Source organism: Somniosus microcephalus, unplaced genomic scaffold (assembly GCF_052327205.1).
Source record: "Somniosus microcephalus isolate GS21.2 unplaced genomic scaffold, FLI_Smic_1.0 unresolved_chr3, whole genome shotgun sequence".
NCBI classification, from domain to species: domain Eukaryota; kingdom Metazoa; phylum Chordata; class Chondrichthyes; order Squaliformes; family Somniosidae; genus Somniosus; species Somniosus microcephalus.
In genome coordinates this window covers 43,247,911-43,268,087 of record NW_028225181.1, presented here as the reverse complement: position 1 = coordinate 43,268,087, position 20,177 = coordinate 43,247,911, and positions in this window count along the sequence as shown.

Below are 20,177 nucleotides of genomic sequence, written 5' to 3'. Positions count from 1 at the left end.
AAATATTAACAGTCTGGCTGTAGTCAATTACCATCCATTTCTTTTCGCTATTTTTAACTATGACTACTTGGGCACGCCACGGGCTGGTACTGCATTCATTAATGCCTTCCCGCAGGAGTCTGTCCACTTCCGCCTTGATAAAGTGTCTGTCTTCCAGACTGTACCGTCTACTTTTGGTCGCTATGGACCTACAGTTCGGAGCGAGATTAGCGAATAAAGAGGGCGGGCTGATTTTTAAGGTTGATAGGCCACAGACTGTGAGTGGTGGCTGGGACCCGCCATATGCTAGCGTGACACTTTCATGGTGGCACTGGAAGTCCAGGCCCAAGATTACATTAACACAGAGTTCTGGCATCATGAGGAGTTTAAAATCCTTGTAGTCCGTGCCTTTTACAGTCAGTGTTACCACACAGTAGCCCAAAATGTCCGAAGTGTGGTGCTTAGCAGCCATAGCAATTCTGCTCCGTGTAGGGGTTACCGTTAATGAGTGCCGCCATACCAGGCTAGGGTGGATAAAACTCTCGGTACTCCCACAGTCAATTAAACATTTCATTAAATTCCTGGTTACCTGTATGTCCATCATGGATTTTGTCAACGGGTGTGGCCTGGATTGATCCACCATGATCGAAGCTACTGTTGGGCCCTGGGCGGCTGTTGAGTCGGGAAAAGATGGCGGATCCCAATATGGCAGCCCGCACAGCACGCACGAGGCGGTGACGGAGTTGGAAATCGGATTCCCCCTGCAGACTTTGCTAAAATGCCCCTTTTTCTTACATTTGAAGCATGTAGCGTCCTTCGCTGGGCATCGTTGTCTGGGGTGCTTGGCCTGGCCGCAGAAGTAGCATTTCAGGCCTCGAGACATTGCTGCTGTAGTAGGACTCCTGGGTGAACTTCTGTGTGGGGACTCCGGCGGCGTAGAGCTGGTCTGAGACCTGGATGGGGAAGATGGCTGATTCCAAGATGGCGGCCCCCTCGGTGCGCACGAGGCGGTGAGGGCCACATGGCCGGAAGAATAAGAGTCAGAGTTTCTCTGGGCCATGTCCAGCGATCGCGCAGTGGCCACTGCCCTTTTTAAGTCCAGGACCTCCTTCTCCAGCAGTCTCTGCCGGATATAATTCGATTTGAGGCCCGTGATGAAGGAATCGCGGACTAATTCATCAGAGTACGCATTGGCCGTCATGGCCTTGCAGTTACAGTCCCGGACCAGGTCCTTTAGGCCCTGTAAGAAATCGTCCATTGATTCCTCTGGTCGCTGCCTGCGTGTAGCCAGCAGATGGTTGGCGTACATTTCATTTACCGGCCTCTGGTATTGGGCCTTCAGGATAGTGATGGCCTCCGTGTAAGAGGTGGCGTCCCGGATGACCGAATAAATCTGATGACTTATGCGAGTAGTCAGTAGACTCAGTTTATCTACCTCACTAGCGGATGAGGCCCCCGCGAAGAGTTCGAAGCATTTGAGCCAGTGTCCAAATTGATTTGATGCTTCAGCAGAATGTGGATCCAAGTCCAGACGCTTTGGTTTTAGGAGTCGATCCATCCTAGTATTCTTTAGTGATTAAAATTGATGGGCCTTCAATAACCACAAAACTAGAAGTTATAGACTTAAACAAGTTGGCTTTTAATCACGAAGATCAGAGCTAACATCTCAAGACGCTGACTGGTTCACGGAAATGAGTCATACAGATCCTGGGATCTTTATGTAAGAGAAGTCAGGGGCGGAGCCAAGAGCCAAGACCTGGAACCTCCCAGGTTAGTCGGGAAAGAGGAAGTGAAACTATACACAGTGGGGGAGGGTAATATACATGAGTGCAAAACGAACACAGGATCAAGACAAACAGATATCATTACATTCACTCTAAGTCTCGGTCTTACTCTCTCTCAGTCTCGTTCTCTCTCCCTGTCTGTCTGAGTTTCACTCACTCTCCCTCTCGGTATCACACTCAGCCTCGGACTCACATTCTCTCTCTCGTTCTCACTCTCTCTCTGTATTTGTCTTACTCACACTCAGTCCGGTAGCACTCTCAGTCACGGTCTCACTGTCACACAGTCTCTGTCTCCCCCTCTCTCAGTCTCGGTCTCACTATCTCTCAGTCTCGCTCTCACTCTCTCTCAGTCTCGGTCTCACTCTCTCTCAGTCTCGGTCTCACTTTCTCTCAGTCTCGGTCTCACTCTCTCTCAGTCTCGGTCTCACTCTCTCTCAGTCTCGGTCTCACTCTCTCTCAGTCTCGGTCTCACTCTCTCTCAGCCTCGTTCTCACTCTCTCAGTATCGGTCTCACTCTCTCTCAGTCTCGGTCTCACTCTCTCTCAGTCTCGTTCTCACTCTCTCTCAGTCTTGGTCTCTCTCTCTCTCAGTCTCGGTCTCACTCTCTCTCAGCCTCGTTCTCACTCTCTCAGTCTCGGTCTCACTCTCTCTCAGTCTCGGTCACACTCTCTCAGTCTTGGTCTCACTCTCTCTCAGTCTCGGTCTCACTCTCTCTCAGTCTCGGTCTCACTCCCTCTCAGTCTCGGTCTCACTCTTTCTCAGTCTCGGTCTTGTAATATCAGCAAATAGTGATGGTATTTGCCTGTTTGATTATTTATGCCTTACCAGCATATTTGCCTGATTGATTATTTATGCCTGACTAGCAGAGGGCATGTGAGAGACAAGCAGTTTAGTTTTAGTTTCGTTTTAGATGGATCTCTAAGATGGCGTCTCCTGTAATGCTGTTAACTGAGTTGAACAAACTTTAGATTAAAATACATTCTCTTTCATGAATGTGTCGTCATTGAACCCACATACAAATCAATACATGGTGTCAGAAGTGATTGAAAGAGATGAAGAGGAAAAATCTGAAGTTAAATCAGCTCTCCACATATTAGCAAGCCAAAAGAGAACAGCGTTACTTACCATTGGAGAGTAGCTAACGAAGTGAAAAAATGGAAGGATTACACCCACCGGTGAAGCTTCCGTTGACAGGTAATGTGGCTGAAAATTGGAGGAGGTTCAAACAACGTTTGAAGTTGTATTTAGCGGCAATCGGAGTTGACGAGAAAAGTGATAAAATGAAAGCGACAGTGTTCTTACATGTCGTGGGTGATGAAGTGCTGGAGGTGTATAATAACTTCACATTCACTGCTGATGGAGACAAAATGAAGCTAGATAAAATAATGGAACGATTTGAGGCCTACTGCATACCTAAATGTAACGTGACGTTTGAGAGGCACAGATATTTCACATGTGCACAGAAAACGGGAGAGACTATTGATCAGTATGTGACTGAACTGAGAAACCGAAGCAAAACATGTGAATTTGGGGGACTGACAGACTCGCTGATAAAAGACAGACTGGTGTGTGGTATTCCAGATAATGGTCTGAGGGAAAGACTGCTAAGAGAGCAAAATCTAGACCTGGGAAAAGCCATACCACTGTGTCGGGCTACAGAGACTGTGAAGTCGCAGGCAAAAGAGCTGTTCAGTGACAGTAGCTGCAACGTGGATGCAGTGAGAAAGAACGGACACAAACCGTTTAACAAAAAGAGCGCCAATGTGAAAAAAGAGGCGTGGCCAGCGAACAAAAATGAAAGGGGCAATCGAAAGTCATGTAGTCGATGCGGTACACAGCATCCACCAAGAAAGTGTCCAGCATATGGTAAAACATGCAATAGTTGCAACAAAAACAACCATTATGCCCATTGCTGCAAGAACCAAGTGCAACAAAGCAAGGTCCATGCAGTAGATGAAAGTGAGATAGAGGAGTTCTATGTAGATGTTGTGTCCGAAAACAAAAAAGAAAAAAGAGACTGGATGTTGACACTAAAAGTGAATGACATACACATTCCATTTAAATTGGATACTGGAGCACAAGTTAATGTGATATCAGAGACTGATTTTAAGAAAATTAGACCCAGACCAAAGATACATGGAATAAAAGTGAAAGTGACAGGATACTCAGGTACTGATATACCAGTGAAAGGAAGATGCATTGTCAAAGTGACACACAAGGACAGAGAGCACACGCTAGCATTAATCGTGGTGCCAAAGTATGTGCAAGCCATACTAGGTTTAAAAGCCTGTGAGAGACTGAACCTGGTAAAGAGAGTCCTCGTTGTGGAAAGCAAAGGAGAGACAGTCTATGATGAACTCATGAAAGAGTACAATGACCTATTTAAGGGTCTAGGCTGCCTTCCAGGAGAACACACGATCAGAGTAGATAAAAGTATGCCAAAAGTCATACATCCATGCAGAAAAGTTCCGTTTGCTCTTCAAAAGCAACTGAAGGCAGAGTTGGACAGGATGGAAAGCCTGAATGTGATTCAGAAGATAGATGAGCCAGCTGAATGGGTGAGTTCCCTCGTCGTTGTGGACAAAAAGAATGGAAAGCTCAGAATGTGCCTGGATCCAAGAGATCTAAACAGAGCAATTAAGATGGAGCACTTCAAGCTTCCTACACATGAGGAAATCATGTCACAGTTTGCAAATGCAAAGTATTTCAGCAAGTTAGATGCATCATCAGGATTTTGGCAGGTGAAACTGGACGGGGCAAGTTCAAGACTGTGCACGTTCAACAGTCCATTTGGCAGATACAGATTCCTAAGGTTACCATTTGGCATTGCCTCAGCTCCTGAAGTGTATCACAAAACTATCCATATGATCTATGAGCACCTGGAGGGAGTTGATACATCAATGGATGACATCATAGTATGGGGAACCACGAGATCTGAGCATGACGAGAGACTGAAAAAAGTGCTGGAAGCAACAAGGAAAACAAGCCTGAAGCTGAATAGAGAGAAATGCCAGCTCGGGGTGACAGAACTGACATTCGTGGGAGATATCCTTAGCGGTGAGGGCATCAGACCAGATCCCAGAAAGGTGTCCGCCATTGAGAATATGCCAAAGCCACAATGCAAAAAGGACGTGCAGAGGTTTAATGGAATGATCAACTACATGGGTAAATTCATATCCAACCTCTCAGAAAAGATGGTGCCACCGAGAAAACTAACTGAAAAGAACATAGAATGGGAATGGAGTCATGAGCATGAGAAGTCATGGAGCGATCTAAAGAAACTGCTCATGGAGGAACCAGTTCTGAGGTTTTATGACCCAGCGAGACCCATCAAGATATCATCAGATGCCTCACAGAGTGGGCTCGGTGCCATTCTTCTGCAAAAATATGACTACTGGCAACCTATTGCATATGCATCACGCTCAATGACAGACGCGGAGACGCGATATGCTCAAATAGAAAAGGAGCTGCTCAGCATCACATACGCCTGTGAAAGATTTCACCAGTTTGTGTCAGGACAAGCAATCAGTGTAGAGACTGACCATAAGCCCTTGATTGCATTGTTCCAAAAGCCACTAAATAGCTGTCCGCTTAGAATACAAAGAATGATGATCAGGCTGCAACGCTATACACTGAATGTTGTGTACACACCGGGTAAACTGATGTATACAGCAGACACGTTGTCCAGAGCTGTTGACCCAAGTGAGCCCGCAAACACCAAAATGGATGAAAAAGTGAACGCCTACGTGGACACGATCACAAGTGCACTGCCCATAGCAGATGCAAAAATGGACCTCATAAAGACTGAGACAAACAAAGATGAAACAATGAGACGACTGAGGAAAAGCATCTTGGATGGATGGCCCAACATGAAGCAAGACTGCTCACCTGACATGGCAGAGTACTGGAACTGCAGGGCGGAACTATCACTGGTCAAAGACATCATCTACAAAGGAAGTAAAATAGTTATCCCAAAGAGTCTGAGAAAAGAGATGCTAAAAAGGATCCATGGAGGACATCTGGGAATCGAAAAGTGTAAGAAAAGTGCACGAGAGGTGATGCACTGGCCACGAATCAACCAAGATGTGACAAATGTGGTGTCAAACTGCACAGTATGCCTGAAATATCGAGCAAGCAATCTGGTAGAACCACTAAAACCACACCCAGCGCCAGACAGACCTTACCAGAAGGTAGGCGCTGACCTATTCGTATGTCAAGGGAAGGACTATCTTGTAGTCACAGACTATTACTCCCTGTATCCAGAGGTTTGTAGACTGTACACCACCACTGCAGATGCTGTGATAAGATGTATGAAAGCCATATTCTCCAGACATGGCGTGGCAAGCGAGGTCTTCACAGGCAACGGACCCCAGTTTTACAATGCAAGTTTCCGACACTTTTCCAAAGAGTGGGACTTTGTCCACACAACGTCAAGTCCTCACTTTCCACAGTCCAATGGTTTAGTGGAAAAATCGGTCCAGACAGTGAAAAGACTGATGTACAAGGCAAAAGACAGTGGAACTGACTTCTACCAGAGCATGCTTGTATACCGCACAACACCGCTCAAGTGTGGTATGTCACTAGCCCAACTCCTTATGGGACGTCTGCTAAGGTCAAACCTACCCATCCCGGAGAACCTCCTGAAAACAAAGGAGGGGGAGAAAGTGAGGAAGTTCAAAGAACAACAGAAAGAAAAGCAAAGGTTCTACTATGACAGAGGAACACAAAACCTACCTGAACTCCACACTGGTGACCAAGTAAGGTTCAAAGACAAAACAAACATATGGACTCGGAGGGGAACTGTCCTGAGTGAAGTTCAGCCAAGATCATACACCATTCAGACAGATGAGGGTGCTGTTCTGCGAAGAAATCATCGAGATCTTCTCATGGGACCAGCCACAGCAGGTCAAAAGACTGATACTGTTGAACAACCTGATCACACAGCAGGTCAAAAGACTGATACTGTTGAACAACTTGATCACACAGCTGAGAAACCATCATCTGAGGCAACAACTCAGATTCAAGGACAATCAATCAGAAAATCCTCAAGACACGTGAAGCCTCCTGAGAGACTCATTGAGCAAGTTTAAGGACTCTTGTTATAGAAGGAAGTAATGTTGTCTTATTCTTTCTTCAAGTTCTAGGTATTTACATATTTCATGTGTACACACAAAACAAGGTTTAAAAAACCTTGATCATGATAATGATAATGTAAGTTCATTAAGTGTTACAGTTAAAATGTAGAGTAATACAAAGTAAACATGTTGTTAGATAAAAGTAAAATACTTTTGTTTTAAGAAAGGGAGATGTAATGATTGTGATGAAATATATGCCTTCATCAGCCCATGTGTTTTACCTGCTTGTATTGTGTGAACCGCCCCCTTTTGTTCCTGTTGTGTGTATTGGTTACGCCCCTGTCTTTTGCCATATAAAGGTCTCAAAAGCTGTATGAGTCATTCCTACCAGACGAACCCGATGTGGGAAGACCTGTAATGCTGCAATGTTCTTAGTGATTAAAAGCCTTCAGTTGAATCCTTGTCTTTGAGTCATTGATGGCATATCAATTTTAATCACTAAAACACCAACATGGATCGACTCCTGAAACCAGAGCGCTTGGATCTGGACCCCCATGCCTCAGAAGCAGCCACACAGTTCGGACACTGGTTCCAATGCTTTGAATTTTTCATTGCAAACTCATCCACCACCATAGCAGCCGCAACCGCTACTGGAGACATGAAACTGGGAATCCTGCGAAACTGGGTGAGCCATCGGGTCTCCCCTCTCATCCAAGATGCCACCAGCTACGGGGATGCCTGCACCATTCTGAAGGCCCACTACGTGCGGCCAATAAACGAGGTGTACGCCAGGCATCTTCTGACTACTCGCACGCAGCGGCATGGTGAGTCACTAGAGGACTTTATACTAAGCCTAAAAGTACTGGGCAGAGACTGTAACTGTAAGGCCGTGTCTGCCATCGTGTACACGGAGGAGCTGATTCGAGACTCCCTTATTTCGGGCCTCAGTTCAAATTACATTCGGCAGAAACTGTTTGAAAAGGAGGGACTGGACTTAAAACAGGCTATAGATATAGCGCGGTCACTGGATATGGCCCAGAAGAACTCTGAATACTGTTCCCCAGGCCACGCGGCCCACTCCACCTCGTGCGCGCCATGGGGGCCGCCATCTTGGAAGCCACCTTCACCTCCCAGGTCTCAGGCCAGCCCAGCACCATCGGAGCCCCAGCCTCCACCCAGGAGACCCACTACTGCCGCGATGCATCGGGGCCCGTATTGCTACTTCTGCGGCCAGGACAAACACTCCAGGCATCTGTGCCCAGCGAAGGGCACCACCTGTTCTAAATGCGGGAAGAAAGGACATTTCAGCAAAGTCTGCAGAGGGAACCCCGCCTCCAACTCCACCACCGCCACGTGCGCGCCGTGGGAGCGGCCATCTTGGAAGCCATCTTGCCCACCCTCATGGAGTCCACCATCTTGCCCCGACTACACGGACCTCCAGGACTCACTGATGGCCTCGATCACAGTGGATCAATCCAGGCCGCATCCATTGTCTAAATCGATGATGGACATAGAGGTAAACGGGAACAAGGTTAATTGCTTGATTGACTGCGGGAGCACCGAAAGCTTTATTCATCCTAGCCTGGTAAAACGACTTTCACTAACGATAGTCCCCACACAGGGCAAAATCGCCATGGCCGATAAGACTCATACCTCAAAAATTACAGCTTTCTGCGCGGTTATGTTGTCGGTAAAAGGCAATGATTACAGAGATTTTAAACTATTGATAATGCCAGATCTCTGTGTGAGCGTGATCTTGGGTCTGGACTTCCAGTGCCACCACCAAAGTATCACGCTTACCTATGGTGGGTCCCAGCCGCCCCTCACAGTGTGCGGTCTGGCTACCCTGAAGGTCAAGCCGCCCTCTCTGTTCGCCAACCTCGCACCCAACTGTCGACCCATAGCGACCAAGAGTAGGCGGTACAGCTGGGAGGACAGACGGTTCATTGCGTCGGAAGTAGAAAGACTCAAGCGGGAGGGTATCATCGAATGCAGTACCAGCCCGTGGCGAGCCCAGGTAGTAGTAGTTAAGGGTAGCGAAAAGAAGCAGATGGTGATAGATTATAACCAGATGGTTAATCTATACACCCAGCTAGACGCCTACCCTCTGCCCCGCATAGCGGATATGGTTAACCAAATCGCGCAATACCGGGTGTTTTCCACCATCGACCTAAAATCGGCAAACCACCAGCTCCCCATTAGGCCGGAGGACCGTCCATACACCGCCTTCGAGGCGAACGGACGTCTCTACCACTTCCTCAGAGTCCCCTTTGGGGTAACGAACGGGGTCTCGGTCTTCCAGCGGGAGATGGACCGCATGGTCGATGAGAACCAGTTAACAGCCACCTACCCATACCTAGACAACGTCACCATCTGCGGCCACGACCAGCAAGACCACGACTCGAACCTTGCGAGATTTCTGAAAACCGCCCTCAGACTCAATCTCACCTACAACGAGGGTAAGTGTTTCTTTAGCACCACGCGCCTCTGTATCCTGGGCTGCATGGTGGAAAACGGGGAAATCGGTCCAGACCCCGACCGATTGCGCCCCTTACGGGAGCTACCCCTACCAAACACTCCCAAGGCCCTGAAAAGGTGCCTGGGGATTTTCTCCTATTACGCCCAATGGGTCCCCAATTATTCCGACAAGGCCCGTTCCCTCCTGAAATCAACGTCCTTCCCGCTCACGGCCGAGGCCCACGCCACCTTCAACAGCATTAAACACGACATTGAGAAGGCCACGCTGCGGGCAGTGGACAAAAACATCCCTTTCCAGGTCGAAAGCGATCCGTCCGACTTCGCTTTAGCAGCCACCCTCAACCAGGATGGGCGGCCCATAGCCTTTTTCTCAAGAACCCTCCAAGGGCCCGAGATCAGGCACTCCTCAGAAGAGAAGGAGGCCCAGGCCATAGTGGAGGCAGTGCGGCACTGGAGGCACTACCTAGCCGGCAAACGCTTCACCCTGCTTACCGACCAGCGGTCGGTAGCCTTCATGTTTAACAACAAACAGAGGGGGAAGATCAAGAACGACAAAATTCTCAGGTGGCGGATCGAACTCTCCACGTTTGAGTACGACATAATATATAGGCCGGGGGCCCTCAACGAATCCCCCGACGCCCTATCACGAGGGATGTGTGCCAGCATCCAGGGGGACAGGCTACAGGGCCTCCACAATGGCCTCTGCCACCCGGGGGTCACCCGGCTATTCCACTTTATAAAATCCCAAAACCTGCCCTATTCCATCGAGGAGGTCCGGTCTATGACCAGGGACTGCCGCACTTGTGCGGAATGCAAGCCCCGTTTTTTCAGGCCCGACCGAGCCCACCTGATCAAAGCTACGCGGCCATTCGAGCGCCTGAGCTTAGATTTCAAGGGACCACTCCCCTCCACCGACCGCAATGTGTACTTTCTCAACATTGTGGATGAGTACTCCCGCTTCCCATTCGCCTATCCCTGCCCAGATATGACCAGTGCCACGGTCATCAAGTGCCTCGGCAACCTGTTTTGCACGTTCGGCATGCCTCACTACATCCACACTGACAGGGGGGCGTCATTCATGAGCGATGAACTACGCCAATACCTGCTGTCAAAGGGGATAGCCATGAGTTGGACCACTAGTTATAACCCCCGGGGTAATGGGCAAGTGGAGAGGGAGAACGCGATAGTGTGGAAGGCGGTCACCTTAGCACTAAGGTCTAAAGGCCTCCCCACCTCCCGCTGGCAGGAGGTCCTCCCAGACGTGCTCCACTCGATAAGGTCGCTACTGTGTACTGCTACTAATGCCACTCCCCACGAGAAGATGTTTGTTTTTCCCCGCAAATCAACCACAGGTGTATCCCTACCCTCGTGGCTCTCCACCCCAGGGACAGTCCTGTTACGAAAGCATGTGAGGGGCCACAAAACGGATCCCCTCGTGGAGGCAGTACACCTACTCCACGCAAACCCACAGTACGCGTACGTCAAGCACGCCGACGGGCGTGAAGACACCGTGTCCATAAAGGACCTCGCCTCGGCAGGAAGCGACTACGACGACCCATCACCACCAACCCCAGAAGAACCTCCACCATCCCCAGAGGTATCCTCACCACCCCCAGAAGTAACAGCAACACCCCCAGCACATGGGTATGCCCAGGAGGGCACCATGGACTCCCGGCCGGAACCCGAGGTACTGTTGCGACGTTCGGGAAGGACTATCACACCCCCGGACAGACTAATTCTGTAGAAGGGGTGAATGTGATGAAATATATGCCTTCATCAGCCCATGTGTTTTACCTGCTTGTATTGTGTGAACCACCCCCTTTTGTTCCTGTTGTGTGTATTGGTTACGCCCCTGTCTTTTGCCATATAAAGGTCTCAAAAGCTGTATGAGTCATTCCTACCAGACGAACCCGATGTGGGAAGACCTGTAATGCTGCAATGTTCTTAGTGATTAAAAGCCTTCAGTTGAATCCTTGTCTTTGAGTCATTGATGGCATATCAATTTTAATCACTAAAACACCAACATGGATCGACTCCTGAAACCAGAGCGCTTGGATCTGGACCCCCATGCCTCAGAAGCAGCCACACAGTTCGGACACTGGTTCCAATGCTTTGAATTTTTCATTGCAAACTCATCCACCACCATAGCAGCCGCAACCGCTACTGGAGACATGAAACTGGGAATCCTGCGAAACTGGGTGAGCCATCGGGTCTCCCCTCTCATCCAAGATGCCACCAGCTACGGGGATGCCTGCACCATTCTGAAGGCCCACTACGTGCGGCCAATAAACGAGGTGTACGCCAGGCATCTTCTGACTACTCGCACGCAGCGGCATGGTGAGTCACTAGAGGACTTTATACTAAGCCTAAAAGTACTGGGCAGAGACTGTAACTGTAAGGCCGTGTCTGCCATCGTGTACACGGAGGAGCTGATTCGAGACTCCCTTATTTCGGGCCTCAGTTCAAATTACATTCGGCAGAAACTGTTTGAAAAGGAGGGACTGGACTTAAAACAGGCTATAGATATAGCGCGGTCACTGGATATGGCCCAGAAGAACTCTGAATACTGTTCCCCAGGCCACGCGGCCCACTCCACCTCGTGCGCGCCATGGGGGCCGCCATCTTGGAAGCCACCTTCACCTCCCAGGTCTCAGGCCAGCCCAGCACCATCGGAGCCCCAGCCTCCACCCAGGAGACCCACTACTGCCGCGATGCATCGGGGCCCGTATTGCTACTTCTGCGGCCAGGACAAACACTCCAGGCATCTGTGCCCAGCGAAGGGCACCACCTGTTCTAAATGCGGGAAGAAAGGACATTTCAGCAAAGTCTGCAGAGGGAACCCCGCCTCCAACTCCACCACCGCCACGTGCGCGCCGTGGGAGCGGCCATCTTGGAAGCCATCTTGCCCACCCTCATGGAGTCCACCATCTTGCCCCGACTACACGGACCTCCAGGACTCACTGATGGCCTCGATCACAGTGGATCAATCCAGGCCGCATCCATTGTCTAAATCGATGATGGACATAGAGGTAAACGGGAACAAGGTTAATTGCTTGATTGACTGCGGGAGCACCGAAAGCTTTATTCATCCTAGCCTGGTAAAACGACTTTCACTAACGATAGTCCCCACACAGGGCAAAATCGCCATGGCCGATAAGACTCATACCTCAAAAATTACAGCTTTCTGCGCGGTTATGTTGTCGGTAAAAGGCAATGATTACAGAGATTTTAAACTATTGATAATGCCAGATCTCTGTGTGAGCGTGATCTTGGGTCTGGACTTCCAGTGCCACCACCAAAGTATCACGCTTACCTATGGTGGGTCCCAGCCGCCCCTCACAGTGTGCGGTCTGGCTACCCTGAAGGTCAAGCCGCCCTCTCTGTTCGCCAACCTCGCACCCAACTGTCGACCCATAGCGACCAAGAGTAGGCGGTACAGCTGGGAGGACAGACGGTTCATTGCGTCGGAAGTAGAAAGACTCAAGCGGGAGGGTATCATCGAATGCAGTACCAGCCCGTGGCGAGCCCAGGTAGTAGTAGTTAAGGGTAGCGAAAAGAAGCAGATGGTGATAGATTATAACCAGATGGTTAATCTATACACCCAGCTAGACGCCTACCCTCTGCCCCGCATAGCGGATATGGTTAACCAAATCGCGCAATACCGGGTGTTTTCCACCATCGACCTAAAATCGGCAAACCACCAGCTCCCCATTAGGCCGGAGGACCGTCCATACACCGCCTTCGAGGCGAACGGACGTCTCTACCACTTCCTCAGAGTCCCCTTTGGGGTAACGAACGGGGTCTCGGTCTTCCAGCGGGAGATGGACCGCATGGTCGATGAGAACCAGTTAACAGCCACCTACCCATACCTAGACAACGTCACCATCTGCGGCCACGACCAGCAAGACCACGACTCGAACCTTGCGAGATTTCTGAAAACCGCCCTCAGACTCAATCTCACCTACAACGAGGGTAAGTGTTTCTTTAGCACCACGCGCCTCTGTATCCTGGGCTGCATGGTGGAAAACGGGGAAATCGGTCCAGACCTCGACCGATTGCGCCCCTTACGGGAGCTACCCCTACCAAACACTCCCAAGGCCCTGAAAAGGTGCCTGGGGATTTTCTCCTATTACGCCCAATGGGTCCCCAATTATTCCGACAAGGCCCGTTCCCTCCTGAAATCAACGTCCTTCCCGCTCACGGCCGAGGCCCACGCCACCTTCAACAGCATTAAACACGACATTGAGAAGGCCACGCTGCGGGCAGTGGACAAAAACATCCCTTTCCAGGTCGAAAGCGATCCGTCCGACTTCGCTTTAGCAGCCACCCCCAACCAGGATGGGCGGCCCATAGCCTTTTTCTCAAGAACCCTCCAAGGGCCCGAGATCAGGCACTCCTCAGAAGAGAAGGAGGCCCAGGCCATAGTGGAGGCAGTGCGGCACTGGAGGCACTACCTAGCCGGCAAACGCTTCACCCTGCTTACCGACCAGCGGTCGGTAGCCTTCATGTTTAACAACAAACAGAGGGGGAAGATCAAGAACGACAAAATTCTCAGGTGGCGGATCGAACTCTCCACGTTTGAGTACGACATAATATATAGGCCGGGGGCCCTCAACGAATCCCCCGACGCCCTATCACGAGGGATGTGTGCCAGCATCCAGGGGGACAGGCTACAGGGCCTCCACAATGGCCTCTGCCACCCGGGGGTCACCCGGCTATTCCACTTTATAAAATCCCAAAACCTGCCCTATTCCATCGAGGAGGTCCGGTCTATGACCAGGGACTGCCGCACTTGTGCGGAATGCAAGCCCCGTTTTTTCAGGCCCGACCGAGCCCACCTGATCAAAGCTACGCGGCCATTCGAGCGCCTGAGCTTAGATTTCAAGGGACCACTCCCCTCCACCGACCGCAATGTGTACTTTCTCAACATTGTGGATGAGTACTCCCGCTTCCCATTCGCCTATCCCTGCCCAGATATGACCAGTGCCACGGTCATCAAGTGCCTCGGCAACCTGTTTTGCACGTTCGGCATGCCTCACTACATCCACACTGACAGGGGGGCGTCATTCATGAGCGATGAACTACGCCAATACCTGCTGTCAAAGGGGATAGCCATGAGTTGGACCACTAGTTATAACCCCCGGGGTAATGGGCAAGTGGAGAGGGAGAACGCGATAGTGTGGAAGGCGGTCACCTTAGCACTAAGGTCTAAAGGCCTCCCCACCTCCCGCTGGCAGGAGGTCCTCCCAGACGTGCTCCACTCGATAAGGTCGCTACTGTGTACTGCTACTAATGCCACTCCCCACGAGAAGATGTTTGTTTTTCCCCGCAAATCAACCACAGGTGTATCCCTACCCTCGTGGCTCTCCACCCCAGGGACAGTCCTGTTACGAAAGCATGTGAGGGGCCACAAAACGGATCCCCTCGTGGAGGCAGTACACCTACTCCACGCAAACCCACAGTACGCGTACGTCAAGCACGCCGACGGGCGTGAAGACACCGTGTCCATAAAGGACCTCGCCTCGGCAGGAAGCGACTACGACGACCCATCACCACCAACCCCAGAAGAACCTCCACCATCCCCAGAGGTATCCTCACCACCCCCAGAAGTAACAGCAACACCCCCAGCACATGGGTATGCCCAGGAGGGCACCATGGACTCCCGGCCGGAACCCGAGGTACTGTTGCGACGTTCGGGAAGGACTATCACACCCCCGGACAGACTAATTCTGTAGAAGGGGTGAATGTGATGAAATATATGCCTTCATCAGCCCATGTGTTTTACCTGCTTGTATTGTGTGAACCACCCCCTTTTGTTCCTATTGTGTGTATTGGCTACGCCCCTGTCTTTTGCCATATAAAGGCCTCAAAAGCTGTATGAGTCATTCCTACCAGACGAACCCGATGTGGGAAGACCTGTAATGCTGCAATGTTCTTAGTGATTAAAAGCCTTCAGTTGAATCCTTGTATTTGAGTCATTGATGTCATGTCAATGATACCAGCAAATAGTGATGGTATTTGCCTGTTTGATTATTAATGCCTTACCAGCATATTTGCCTGATTGATTATTTATGCCTGACCAGCAGAGGGCATGTGAGAGACACGCAGTTTATTTTTAGTTTCATTTTAGATGGATCTCTAAGATGGTGTCTCCTGTAATGCTGTTAACTGAGTTGAACAAACTTTAGAATAAAATACATTCTCTTTCATGAATGTGTCTTTATTGAACCCACATGCAAATCAATACAGGTCTCACTCTCTCTCACTCTCGTTCTCACTCTCTCTCAGTCTCCCTCTCACTCTCTCTGAGTCTCGGTCTCACCCTATCTCAGTCTCGCTCTCACTCTCTCTCAGTCTCGCTCTCACTCTCTCTCAGTCTCGCTCTCACTCTCTCTCTCAGTCTCGGTCTCACTCTCTCTCAGTCTCGTTCTCACACTCTCAGTCTCGTTCTCACTCTCTCAGTCTCGGTCTCACTCTCTCTCAGTCTCGTTCTCACTATCTCAGTCTCGATCTCCCTCTCTCTCAGTCTCGCTCTCACTCTCTCTCAGTCTCGGTCACACTCTCTCTCTCAGTCTCAGTCTCAGTATCTCTCAGTCTCGTTCTCACTCTCTCTCAGTCTCGTTCTCACTCTCAGCCTCGGTCTCACTTTCGCTCAGTCTCATTCTCACTCTCTCTCAGTCTCGGTCTCCCTCTATCTCAGTCTCGGTCTCACTCTCTCTCAGTCTAGGTCTCACTATCTCCCAGGCTCGGTCTCACTCTCTCTCAGTCTCGGTCTCACTCTCTCTCAGTCTCGGTCTCACTCTCTCTCAGTCTCGGTCTCCCTCTCTCTCAGTCTCGGTCTCACACTCTCTCAGTCTCGGTCTCACTCTCTCTCACTCTCGGTCTCACTCTCTCTCAGTCTCGGTCTCAATCTCTCTCGGTCTCGGTCTCACTATCTCTCGGACTGACGCTCTCAGTCTCGGTCTCACTCTCTCTCAGTCTCGGTCTCACTCTCTCAGTCTCGGTCTCACTCTCTCTCAGTCTCGGTCTCACTCTCTCTCAGTCTCGGTCTCACTCTCTCTCAGTCTCGGTCTCACGTTCCCTCAGTCTCGGTCTCACTCTCTCTCAGTCTCGGATTCACTCTCTCTCAGTCTCGGTCTCACTCTCCCTGTCTCGGTCTCACTCTCTGTCTCGGCCTCACTCTCTCTCAGCCTCATTCTCACTCTCTCTCAGTATCGGTCTCATTCGCTCTCAGTCTCGGTCGCACCCGTTCTCAGTCTCAGTCTCACTCTCTCACTCTCGGTCTCACGCTCTCGCCGTTTCGGTCTCACTCTCTCTAAGTCTCGCTCTCACTCTATCTCAGTCTCGGTCTCACTCTCTCTCAGTCTCGCTCTCACTCTCTCTCAGTCTCGCTATCACTCTCTCTCAGTCTCACTCTCTCTCTCAGTCTCACTCTCACTCTCTCTCAGTCTCGCTCAAACTCTCTCTTAGTCTCGCTCTCACTCTCTCAGTCTCGCTCTCACTCTCTCTCAGTCTCACTCTCTCTCTCAGTCTCGGTCTCACTCTCTCTCAGTCTCGGTCACCCTCTCTCTCAGTCTCGGTCTCGCTCTCTCTCAGTCTCGGTCTCACTCTCTCTCAGTCTCGGTCTCACTCTCTCTCAGTCTCAGTCTCACTCTCTCTCAGTCTCGGTCTCACCCTCTCACAGACTCGGTCTCACTCTCTCTCAGATTCGGACTCATTCTCTCTCAGTCTCGGTCTCACTCTCTCTCAGTCTCCGTCTCGCTCTCTCTCAGTCTCGGTCTCACTTTCTCTCAGTCTCGGTCTCACTCTCTCTCAGTCTCGGTCTCACTCTCTCTCAGTCTCGGTCTCACCCTCTCTCAGTCGGTCTCACTCTCTCTCAGACTCGGTCTCACTCTCTCTCAGACTCGGTCTCACTATCTCTCAGTCTCGGTCTCACTCTCTCTCAGTCTCGATCTCTCTCTCTCAGTCTCGGTCTCACTCTCAGTCTCGCTCTCACTCAGTCTAGCTCTCAATCTCTCTCAGTCTCGGTCTCACTCTCTCTCAGTCTCACTCTCTCTCAGTCTCGGTCTCACTCTCTCTCAGTCTCACTCTCTCTCAGTCTCGGTCTCACTCTCTCTCAGTCTCAGTCTCTTTCTCACTCTCAGTATCGGTCTCACTCTCTCTCAGTCTCAGTTACCTCTCTCTCAGTCTCGGTCTCACTCTCTCATTCTCGGTCTCAATCTCTCTCAGTCTCGCTCTCTCTCAGTCTTGGTCTCACACTATCTCAGTCTCGGTCTCACTCTCTCTCAGTCTCAGTCTCGCTCTCTCACAGTCTCGGTCTCACTCTCTCTCAGTCTCGGTCTCACACTCTCTCACTCTCGGTCTCACTTTCTCTCAGTCTCGGTCTCACTCTCTCTCAGTCTCGGACTCACTCTCGCTCAGTCTCGGTCTCACTCTCTCTCAGTGTCGGTCTCACTCTCTCTCAGTCTCGGTCTCGCTCTCTCACAGTCTCGGTCTCACTCTCTCTCAGTCTCGGTCTCACACTCTCTCACTCTCGGTCTCACTTTCTCTCAGTCTCGGTCTCACTCTCTCTCAGTCTTGGCCTCACTCTCTCTCAGTCTCGCTCTCACTCACTCTCAGTCTCGATCTCACTCTCTCTCAGTCTCGCTCTCACTCACTCTCAGTCTCGATCTCACTCTCTCTCAGTCTCGGTCTGTCTCTCTCTCAGTCTTGTTCTCACGCTCTCTCAGTCTCGGTCTCACTCTCTCAGTATCGGTCTCACTCTCTCTCAGTCTCGGTCTCACTCTCTCTCAGTCTTGGTCTCGCTCTCTCTCAGTCTCGGTCTCACTCTCTCTGTCAGTCTCAGTTTCACTCTCTCTCAGTCTCGGTCTCAATCTCTCTCAATCTCGGTCTCACTCTCTCTCAGTCTCGGTCTCACACTCTCTCAGTCTCGGTCTCACTCTCTCAGTCTCGGTCTCACTCTCAGTCGCGGTCTCACTCTCTCTCAGCCTCGGTCTCACTCTCTCTCAGTCTCACTCTCAATCTCTCTCAGTCTCGGTCTCACTCTCTCTCATTCTCGGTCTCTCCCTCTCAGTCTCAGTCTCACTCTCTCTCAGTCTCAGTCTCACTCTCTCTCAGTCTTGGTCTCGCTCTCTCTCAGTCTCGGTCTCACTCTCTCTGTCAGTCTCGGTTTAACTCTCTCTCAGTCTCGGTCTCACTCTCTCTCAGTCTCAGTCTCACTCTCTCTCAGTCTCGGTCTCACTCTCTCTCAGTCTTGGTCTAACTCACTCTCAGTCTCGGTCTCACTCTCTCAGTCTCGGTCTCACTCTCTCTCAGTCTCGGTCTCACTCTCTCAGTCTCGGTCTCACTCTCTCAGTCTCGGTCTGACTCTCTCTCAGTCTCGGTCTCACTCTCTCTCAGTCTCGGTCTCACTCTCTCTCAGCCTCGGTCTCACTCTCTCTCAGTCTCGGTCTCTCTCTCTCTCAGTCTCACTCTCTCTCAGCCTCGGTTTCTATCTCTCTCAGTCTCACTCTCTCTCAGTCTTGGTCTCACTACCTCACTGTCTCGGTCTCAGTCTCTCTCAGTGTCGGTCTCACTCTCTCTCAGTCTCGGTCTCACTCTCTCTCAGTCTCAGTCTCACTGTCTCTCTCAGTCTCGGTCTCACTCTCTCTCAGTCTCGGTCTCACTCTCTCTCAGTCTCGCTCTCACTCTCTCTCAGTCTCGGTCTCACTCTCTCTCAGTCTCGCTCTCACTCTCTCTCAGTCTAGGTCTCACTCTCTATCAGTCTCGCTCTCACTCTCTCTCTGTCTCGGTCTCACTCTCTCTCAGTCTCACTCTCACTCTCTCTCAGTCTCGCTCTAACTCTCTTAGTCTCGCTCTCACTCTCTCAGTTTCGCTCTCACTCTCTCTCACTCTCGGTCTCACTCTCTCTCAGTCTCGGTCTCACTCTCTCTCAGTCTCGGTCTCACTCTCTCTCAGAATCGGTCTCACTCTCTCTCAGACTCGGTCTCACTCTCTCTCAGTCTCGGTCTCACTATCTCTCAGTCTCGGTCTCACTCTCTCTCAGTCTCGGTCTCTCTCTCTCAGTCTCGGTCTCACTCTCAGTCTCGCTCTCACTCATTGTAGCTCTCACTCTCTCTCAGTCTCGGTCTCAGTCTCTCTCAGTCTCACTCTCTCAGTCTCGGTCTCTCTCAGTCTCGGTCTCTCTCTCACTCTCAGTCTCGGTCTCACTCTCTCTCAATCTCACTCTCGCTCTCTCTCAGTCTCAGTCTCGCTCTCTCTCAGTCTCGGTCTCACTCTCTCTCAGACTCAGTCTCGCTCTCTCTCAGTCTCAGTCTCGCTCTCTCTCAGTCTCGGTCTCAATCTCTCTCAGTCTCGGTCTCAAACTCTCTCAGTCTCAGTCTTGCTCTCTCTCAGTATCGGTCTCACTCTCTCTCAGTCTCGGTCTCACACTCTCTCACTCTCGGTCGCACTTTCTCTCAGTCTCGGTCTCACTCTCTCAGTCTCGGACTCACTCTCGCTCAGTCTCGGCCTCACTCTCTCTCAGTCTCGGTCTCTCTCTCTCTCACTCTCGGTCGCACTTTCTCTCAGTCTTGGTCTCACTCTCTCTCAGTCTCGGTCTCACTCTCTCTCAGTCTCGGACTCACTCTCTCTCAGTGTCGGTCTCACTCTCAGTCTCGGTCTCACTCTTTCTCAGTCTCAGTCGCACTCTCTCTCAGTCTCAGTCTCACTCTCTCTCAGTCTCAGTCTCACTCTCTCTCAGTCTCGGTCTCACTCACTCTTAGTCTCGGTCTCACTCTCTCTCAGTCTCGATCTCACTCTCAGTTTCGGTCTGACTCTCAGTCTCGGTCTCACTCTCTCTCAGTCTCAGTCGCACTCTCTC